Below are 5732 nucleotides of genomic sequence, written 5' to 3'. Positions count from 1 at the left end.
TCCCCGTTCAGCACTGACAGTGACAGCCGGATACAGTCACTGTCAGTGCTGAATCTACTGCCCAATCAGTGACAGGGGCGTGCTTTCATATGGGCCGAAAGCACGTCCCTGCACTGAGGCACTTGTATAGGTGCCGCTTATACTGTTTTTTTAATGGGCTTTTACAGCCCTTTGCTTGGCCCCGCCCCCTGCCTGCCCCCTGCTTCCGCCCATTTATAATTGGCAGCGAGAGGCACAGTTTGTGGTGCCTCCTAAAACAAGTTAAACATGGTTTAAACTGAAAAAACGATTACATTAATATAAGAGGATACTTATGACACAGAATACAGTATGTGTCATAAGTATCTTCTTTGTTTTAATGTAATCATTAATGACAGGGGAGGCACTGCCTCCCCTGACTGCACGTCCCTGCAGTGTATATATAGGAGCTTGACCGAGATTTACACAAAAGGGGTCATCATAGGAATGGAAACGTTTACTCTGTATGGATAGTTGGTCGGGTTGGTGAAGAAGGCTGCTGTTGATGCACAGAATTGTCATCACTCAATGTGTCCTGCTGTGTTTCCTGGGGCATGTTGGATTCTGTATGGGTTGTAATAAAGGTTTAGTAAGTAATTTTAGTCATGTCGGACTTAAAGAAAAACATTCAGCAAACCATGCATGATGTAGGTCATGGTGGCTGGGTAAATGATCCATAAATGACCCAAACATAAAATCCAAACTAAATTTTAATTTGGTTAGATTTTGAATTGACTTTGTCAATAAAATGATTACACACTCCTGCCAAAATTAAATAACTAAAAAATTCACGAATCACTATGACATTTAAAAACCACCAAAAAAAAACATTGGAAACACATGAGCTGAATCTATGCCTTACATTTGATACTATGTAAGCTACATTTAAGATGGCATGCTAAGCAACACAACACAGCAAGACAACAAATGAATTCATATAGCACCTTCTACAACATTGATGGCTAACCTTTACACTACAGCTGTTGATGACATACACATCCCAACATAGCCTGCGTAAGTTTCCAATACTCCAAATGTACAAAATGTCGCAGGACATGTTGGGATGATAAGTTCAACAACAGCTGGAGTCGGAAGGTTAGCCATTAAGGTTACATAATATAATACCTGCAATATGCTTGTTTGCTATGGTCAACATCCAACCTCCAAAAATTCCACAAATTAATCACATTACCAACTATGTTGCCATGGATCAATTTGTAAGGAATCAATTCTGCTGAACCTTGCTATGCGGACAGATCCGCATGCACTTTCTTTAAAAATACAAAATATGCAAAAGTGACGACACATATCTGTTTAACCAAACCAATTTTATGTGATAAAGAATATCCTTTACTTATCACTTCTTTACTTGCCACATTTCTGTGTGACATATTGACAGGGCCAGAATGACACACAGGGTTAGCATACAAAACACCGGTATACACCACTGCATGAGGGGCCACTATCTCCTCTACTGAGCGGAATCAAGACTGTGCACTTGTCTTATACATGGAATTTATGTATCACACTGTAGGACTTTATTGGTTTCGGCACGCCTCTGTGTTGTTTTCATTGAACACCTTGGTTGGCTTTGATCAGGCAAAAGTATGGGTCCATAACAAGAGGTGTCCCCGGTGTGCCCTTCATATCCCAGTACGACAGTGCATGCTGACAATGTGTCTTTAAATACATTTTGACACCACAAAAATAAATGTGAATCAGTGTATAAGTCTGGATAATGTAATTCTGTGTGTACTTACCAGCAACATGATGAGAGTGTGGCTGAGGTCTTGGAGGAGTCGCCAAAAGCTCTTCTGGAGGCTGTGGGGCCACAAGAGAAAGGCCCTGTTGTTGTTGATACGCGGTAACTGTTTGACTTGGTTCACTCCGTCGCCTCTTGTGTGGCATACTTTTGCCTTGGAGAGACACATGTGTACTTTGAGTTTGCGGAGTTGCGTGCAATGTGGCTGGTCCTATGTTGAAAGATTTTGATTATTTAGTGTATATTTTAGTAAAAAAAACTTAAGTCCATTTTTATAAATAATGTACCTGCTTCTCCTGTATCCGCAGCTTGGGGCCTTGAGGTGGCAGCCATGGTTGCTGATTTTCTTTGAGTAACTATACACAAATTACAAAAAAAAACCACAAAAATAATTAGTCATTTCATAAAATAATAGCATCATCTGTATAAAAATCATACAGGATTAATTGCAAAAACATAATTTATAATGTGTGTGGCTAAGACATGTCAGTAACGAAAAAACACAAAATAGTCTAAGGACATTAGGGTACAAAGACATTATGATGGAGCATGATATTACTGTTTGTAGTTAAAGAATATCAAATCAACGTCATTCTGGAAAAAATAAGAATTTACTTACCGATAATTCTATTTCTCGTAGTCCGTAGTGGTTGCTGGGAACTCCGTAAGGACCATGGGGAATAGCGGCTCCGCAGGAGACTGGGCACATCTAAAGAAAGCTCTAGGACTATCTGGTGTGCACTGGCTCCTCCCCCTATGACCCTCCTCCAAGCCTCAGTTAGGATACTGTGCCCGGACGAGCGTACACAATAAGGAAGGATTTTGAATCCCGGGTAAGACTCATACCAGCCACACCAATCACACCGTACAACTTGTGATATGAAACCCAGTTAACAGCATGATAACAGAGGAGCCTCTGAATAGATGGCTCACAACAAGAACCCGATTAGTTAACAATAACTATGTACAAGTATTGCAGACAATCCGCACTTGGGATGGGCGCCCAGCATCCACTACGGACTACGAGAAATAGAATTATCGGTAAGTAAATTCTTATTTTCTCTGACGTCCTAGTGGATGCTGGGAACTCCGTAAGGACCATGGGGATTATACCAAAGCTCCCAAACGGGCGGGAGAGTGCGGATGACTCTGCAGCACCGAATGAGAGAACTCCAGGTCCTCCTCAGCCAGGGTATCAAATTCGTGGAATTTTGCAAACGTGTTTGCCCCTGACCAAGTAGCTGCTCGGCAAAGTTGTAAAGCCGAGACCCCTCGGGCAGCCGCCCAAGATGAGCCCACCGTCCTTGTGGAATAGGCTTTTATTGATTTAGGCTGCGGTAATCCTACCGCAGAATGCGCCAGCTGAATAGTGCTACAAATCCAACGCGCAATGGACTGCTTAGAAGCAGGAGCACCCAGCTTGTTGGGTGCCATCAGGTTAAACAGCGAGTCAGTTTTCCTGACTCCAGCCGTCCTGGAAAAATAAAATTTTCAGGACCCTGACTACGTCCAGCAACTTGGAATCCTCCAAGTCCCCAGTAGCCGCAGGCACCACAATAGGTTGGTTCAAGTGAAAACCTGAGACCACCTTCGGGAGAAACTGAGGACGAGTACTCAACTCTGCCCTATCCATATAGAAAATCAGATAAGGCCTTTTACATGACAAAGCCGCCAATTCTGACACATGCCTGGCTAAGGCCAAGGCCAACAGCATGACCACTTTCCACGCGAGATACTTTAGCTCCATGGTTTTAAGTGGCTCAACCAATGCGACTTTAGGAAATCCAACACCACGTTGAGATCCAAAAAGTGCCACAGGAGGCACAAAAGGAGGCTGAATATGTAGTACTCCTTCAACCAAAGTTTGAACTTCAGGCAGTGAAGCCAGTTCTTTCTGGAAGAAAATCGACAGAGCCGAAATCTGGACCTTGATGGACCCCAATTTGAGGCCCAAACGTCACCCCTGCTTGCAGGAAGTGCAGGAATCGACATAGTTGAAATTCCTCCGTTGGGGCCTTCATGGCCTCCCACCAAGCAACAAATTTTCGCCAAACGCGGCGATAATGTCTTGCGGTGACATCCTTCCTGGCTATGATCAGGGTAGGGATGACTTCCTTCGGAATACCCTTTTCCTTTAGGATCCGGTGTTCTACCGCCATGCCGTCAAGCGCAGCCGCGGTAAGTCTTGGAACAGACAGGGTCCCTGCTGCAGCAGGTCTTGTCTGAGCGGCAGAGGCCAAGGGTCCTCTGCCAGCATCTCTTGAAGTTCCGGGTACCAAGCTCTTCATGGCCAATCCGGAACCCCGAGTATGGTTTTCACTCCTCGCCTTCTTATTATTCTCAGTACCTTGGGTAAGAGAGGTAGAGGAGGAGACACATAAACCGACTGGTACACCCACGGTGTCACTAGAGCGTCCCCAGTGATCGCCTGAGGGTCCCTTGACCTGGCGCAATATCTTTTCAACTTCTTGTTGAGGCGGGACGCCATCATGTCCACCTATGGTCATTCCCAACGGTTTACCCGCATTTGGAAAACTTCTGGATGAAGTCCCCATTCTCCTGGGTGTAGGTCGCCCATCGGAGAATCCTTGTGGCTTCTGCCATCGCCATCCTTCTTCTTGTGCCGCCCTGTCTGTTTACATGTGCGACCGCCGTGATGTCGTCTGATTGGATCAGTACCTCATTTAATTTCTCAGATGCAGGAAAAACTACTAATAGTTTTCTCTCACCAAACACAATACCCTTTTATGTGGTACCTGGGGTATAATCATAAATGTGTAATACATTTTTCATTGCCTCAATCCTGTAACGGGTGAACCTATTTGGAGGGTACACCAGTCTCATCGATGTCGACACTGGAGTCAGTATCCGTGTCGACATCTGTGTCTGTTATCTGAGGTAGCGGGCGATTTTAGAGCCCCCCATGACATTTGAGACGCTGGAACAGGCACAAGCTGAGTAGCCGGCTGTTCCGTGTTGTCGACCTTTTATGTAAGGAGTTGACACTTTCACATAATCCTTCCATAAGTTCAACCACACCGGTGTCGACCCCGCAGGGGGTGACAACATATTTACAGGCATTCGCTCCGCCTCCACCTCATTATCCTCCACATACCTGTCGACACAGCCGTACCGACACACAGCACACACACAGGGAATGCTCTGATAGAGGACAGGACCCCACAAAGCCCTTTGGGGAGACAGAGGGAGAGTATGCCAGCACACACCAGGGCGCTATATATCACAGGGATAGCACCTATAAAAAAGTGTTTTCCCTTATAGCTGCATATATATTGTATACTGCGCCTAAATTGTGCCCCCCCCCTCTCTTTTTAACCCTTTCTGTAGTGTATTAACTGCAGGGGAGAGCCAGGGAGCTTCCCTCCAACGGAGCTGTGAGGGAAAAATGGCGCCAGTGTGCTGAAGGAGACAGCTCCGCCCCTTTTTCGCGGACTTTTCTCCCGCATTTTTATGGATTCTGGCAGGGGTTAATGTACATCCATATAGCCCTGGGGGTTATATGTGATGTATTTTTGCCAGCCAAGGTGTTAATATTGCTGCTCAGGGCGCCCCCCCCCCCCCAGCGCCCTGCACCCATCAGTGACCGCAGTGTGAGGTGTGCATGAGGAGCAATGGCGCACAGCTGCAGTGCTGTGCGCTACCTTGATGAAGACTGATGTCTTCTGCCGCCGATTTTCCGGACCTCTTCTTGCTTCTGGCTCTGTAAGGGGGCCGGCGGCGCGGCTCTGGGACCGGACTCCGAGGCTGGGCCTGTGTTCGATCCCTCTGGAGCTAATGGTGTCCAGTAGCCTAAGAAGCCCAAGCTGGCTGCAAGCAGGCAGGTTCGCTTCTTCTCCCCTTAGTCCCTCGATGCAGTGAGCCTGTTGCCAGCAGGTCTCACTGAAAATAAAAAACCTAAAACTAACTTTTATCTAAGAAGCTCAGGAGAGCC

The 5732-nt window shown here is 46.1% G+C and overlaps 1 protein-coding gene across 4 annotated transcripts in view; it reads left to right on the top strand.

Annotated features, from left to right (window-relative positions):
• The window catches only part of LOC134957932 (complement factor H-like), a 1300757-nt gene that overhangs the window by 420897 nt on the left and 874128 nt on the right, over window positions 1-5732 (top strand). The gene's annotated exons all lie outside the window — the stretch shown is intronic.

Source organism: Pseudophryne corroboree, chromosome 9 (assembly GCF_028390025.1).
Source record: "Pseudophryne corroboree isolate aPseCor3 chromosome 9, aPseCor3.hap2, whole genome shotgun sequence".
NCBI classification, from domain to species: Eukaryota; Metazoa; Chordata; class Amphibia; order Anura; family Myobatrachidae; genus Pseudophryne; species Pseudophryne corroboree.
This window is presented reverse-complemented; position numbering and strand designations above follow the sequence as displayed.